This window comes from Trachymyrmex cornetzi, unplaced genomic scaffold, assembly GCF_001594075.2.
Source record: "Trachymyrmex cornetzi isolate Tcor2-1 unplaced genomic scaffold, Tcor1.1 scaffold815, whole genome shotgun sequence".
Classification (NCBI taxonomy): Eukaryota; Metazoa; Arthropoda; class Insecta; order Hymenoptera; family Formicidae; genus Trachymyrmex; species Trachymyrmex cornetzi.
Genome location: NW_017300153.1, coordinates 3,430 through 7,927, shown reverse-complemented (window position 1 = coordinate 7,927; position 4,498 = coordinate 3,430).

Below are 4,498 nucleotides of genomic sequence, written 5' to 3'. Positions count from 1 at the left end.
CCAACCATAAGCAACCGTGAGCGCACTAATCACGCTATAAGCGTGAATCGGACCGCGGCCTTAATTACACTCTTGCGGCATGCGACAAATTTTCCTGCGATGCTACTACTCGCGACATCCGACACCTGTGCGACTATTGTAGACGAGGCTTAACAGTAATCGTAATGCGGGATCTAATATAGAAGTCGTAACAGTCGTAGGGGCTTAAGTCGTAGAAAATTAACCAATCATAGTCGATTATTCTTCTCATATTCTACTGTGATTGGTTAATTTTCTACGACTTAAGACTCTACGACTGCTACGACTTCTATTGTAGACCCCGCTTAAGTCATACAAAATTGATCAATTATTACGTTTACACGGCACGCTTTACGCCGAAGTTATAACATTGATGTTATGAAACTGGCCAATCACAGTCATTCCATTCTGGTGGCACCCAGTTGGACACGGGCCACTCATAGCGCTTGAAACTACAAAGCTCCTAAGCACCGGTCGCTGTGTTTGGTGGTGTCCAATCGAGCCGTGGTCAATCGGGATCACTCCATTCCATTCTTCAGAGGAACAGCTATGATTGGCCAGTTTCATAATATCGATGTTATAACTTCGGCGTTAAGCATGCCTTGTAAACGTACATATTCATAGTCGAGATTGTTCTTTTCATATTTGACTGTGATAAATCAATTTTCTATGACTTAAGACCTTACGATCGCTACGATTTGTATTATAAATCCCGTATTAGAGTATATTCACATAAATTTACATAATTGCATAAACATATTCATAAAGAAAATTATCCAATCGCTTTTCTCTTATAAAAGCGAATGTAAAATGTGGTTAAATAATTTCCTTTAAGCATATATTTATACGACTATGCAAGTTTGTGCGGATATACCCTTAGTCCAACGGCTTTATGTTATAAACTACGGCCCGTATTCAGAACGCGCTTTTATCGATAAAAGCGCACTTTTATCTCTGAAATTCTATAATATGCGTGACGTAAAGTATGGTATGTTAGCGTGCTAACATCGTTGTAAGCGCATTCTGAATATGGGCCTAAGTTTACAAGGCACGCTTTATGCCGAAGTTATAACATCGATGTTATGAAACTGACCAATCACAGTCATTCCATTCTTCAGAGAAACAGCTGTGATTGGCCAGTTTCATAACATCCATATTATAACTTCGGCGTAAAGCGTGCCGTGTAAAATTAGTTTTTGTGTGATGGCCTTCAGCTGGAAGCTTACTACCTTTGCATAATGCATAAGTCTGGATCTACAATAGGTGTTTTAAGCCTTAAGCCGTAAGAAATTGACCAATTACAGTCGAATCCGAGAAGAATAAGCGACTGTGATTCGCATTTCTTATGGCTTAAGGCTTGAAACCCTATTGTAGATCCGGACTTAATGCATAATACATACGTAACGGCACATTGCATTTTTGATCATTGGCTGCACTTAGCAGAGGGTGCTTTCCATTTGATGACACAAGTCGACACAAGCTTCGTTCTATCCTTGAAATTCAGAGAGTAACAAAGATAGAACGACATTTGTGTCGATTTCTGTCGACTTGTGTGTTATCAAATGGAAAGCACCTATTAAGCAGCCATTTGTAATATCAAGAAATCAGTCTCATAGACCCCTTTTACACCGTTAAATTGCTTGGTACGCGTATCAAGTTAAGGTACTATAAACGTGAGTATTCGCATCCGCCATTTTTACTCCTATTCTCACTCTCTTGCTCCTTTTCTCAATTCCTTGCTCTCTCTCCATTTCGCCGCTAAACTAAGAAGATTGAAGAGAGAAGAGAGAAGGTTGAAAAGAGAACAAACAGTGGGGAAAGGAGTAAAAATGGTGGACGCGAATACCTACGTTTCTAGTGCTCTAATCAAGTTGGTGCGGACCAGGCATTTAATACGTCCTTATTTACATCGATCTGTCTCAGAATAGGTTAGATGACATGACGTTTTCACTGCTTTTCTCTCTCTCAAGATTTAAAATCTTTAATTCTAACTTTAACTGCACTTAAAAACAGTGGTCAGTTTAATGTATGATTCAAAACGAATTAAACGTTTACAGAATGCCAGCATTTTTTATATCATTTAATACGCGTACTAGCTTGATCTGATCAGAGAGAAACCTGAGAGAGGCAATGCCGGCCTCTAAAACCTGAAACCGCGAAATACTGCCGTGCACTATTGCCCTTTGAAAAGGTGGATGTAAACTAAATAGCTCCGAGGGTAACACATCCACTTTTCTGAGGGTAATACATCTACTTTTCAACTCGAGATGATAAATTGATACCTGTTTCGTATAATCGTGCTACATTCACAAATTGTGGATCAGAAATATTAATCTCTGCAATCTTACATGCGCGTGACGTTTATTTCGCTACAACAAGATATTAATTACTAAAAATTGCAAAATATTGGTCTTGAATAATTTTTTACTCAAATATTATCAACTTTACAGAAAAACTGCAAGAGACAAAAATTATTTATTTTCTTCTCATAAAGTTTTGAAAATTTTTTCAGAATTTTTCATCAACTTTTTAGTACTGCATTATCTTATTTTTATTAACATGAGAAAATACAGTATTAAAAAATTCTGAAAAAATTCTGAAAAAATTCTCAGAACTTTATGAGAAGAAAATAAATAATTTTTGTCTCTTGCAGTTTTTCTGTAAAGTTGATAGTACTTGAGTAAAAAATTATTCAAGACCAATATTTTGCAATTTTTAGTAATTAATATCTTGTTAACTATTGCGAAAATTGCAAAATGGTAGAGGATTTTTCGACTTAGTTTAGTCTGCTCTATCTATACAAAAGTGATTGGCAAAACAGGTCGGAGCACCCTGTATAATGACAAAATTAATCTAAACAACTTTTGTGCGTAAGTACTTTAAGTATTTAAAATGCAATTATATTAAGTGTCATTGCGACGCAAGAATTAGGTGTTTTGTAAATAAACGAATAATATATATATTTTGTTAACAATAAAATAGATTAAAAGACCCGGTAAAAAAATTTTGATGCATGAATATGTATAAATATGTATAAACATACTTATACACGCATAAATAATTATACATTCATAAACATATATAATTATATATGAAATATGTCTATACATGTTCATACATCGTTTTTTCTATTATAAAATTACTTTTTAGTGTAATAAAAATAATAATAGTAATGTGAAAACATTAAAAATAATTGAAAAGATAATATTTTCGCACTATTTATTTTAGAAAAAATCAAGTTTGAAGAAATGTAAAATAATTACTTACGTATAATTATATATAAAATTATGCATAATTATGTATGAGCAATTTTTTTTACATCTTTCCAAACTTGTTTTTTTCTAAAACAAACAATCCAAAAATTATCCTTTTAATTATTTTTTATGTTTTCACGTTACTATTATTATTTCTATTACACTAAAAAGTAATTTTACAAATGAAAGAAGGATGTATGGACATATTTCAAATATAGTTATACATGTTTATGAATATTTATGCGTGTTTATATATGTTTATATATATATATATACATATATATACATAATCATGCATGAAAAATTTTTTATATATACCAGGGAAGGGTTGATAATTAAGCCAAGCTGGTTAGTTAATTATATATGCTTGTAATTATGAACTTTTATAAACAAAAATTTAAACATTTAAATGTCAAAGTTTCAACCCGAAATATTTTGTTTATTTACAGAACAATATAATCAATCTCTGCATCGCAGTGATATACTTTACATAAATCATCCCGAATATTTAAAGTAGTCGTTATATAAAAAAGTTGAGATTTTCGTAATTATCTTATAATATATATCATTTCCATACTATTTCTTATTAAAATTATTTTTTGTACACGTTCTAAACCATCGTCAAAATTGTTGTATTTTTTGTATTTCCTCTAGATGTATTTCTATAGATGTATTTCTATAGATGTATAATAAAATGTAATTAAATTTATTTACAGCTGACAGTTTCCAAATTGGTTTCAAACAAGTAGATATTTCTCTCCTTCGCTTGTTATCGCATGTATATTTATATAATACAATATAAAAATTAATCGAAAACAAACTGCGGTAATGAAAAAAAGAATCGAATCTTATATGAAAGTTGATATCTAAATATATGAGCTTTATTATATATTTATTTATAGTGCGCCAGAACTGCGTAGGTGGATAGTAGATAGCTGTCCGTCTATAGTATTAGAACCATTTTGTTAGAATACGCAGTGTGGCTGATCGAGGATTTGTAAGATCTGCGCTTCTTATACATTTTATAAACATTTAAGACTGATGGAGTTCATGTCCTTGTAGTGTTTTTAATTCTTTTTCTATTAACTTAATTTTTATTAATTAATTTTTATTCTTTTAAGCGATAATACCGAAAATAATATTCGTTTTAGAATTTTATATCTTTCTAAATAATAAAATATAGGATCATTTTGAATAATTTATTATCAAACTTGAACATATAAGAA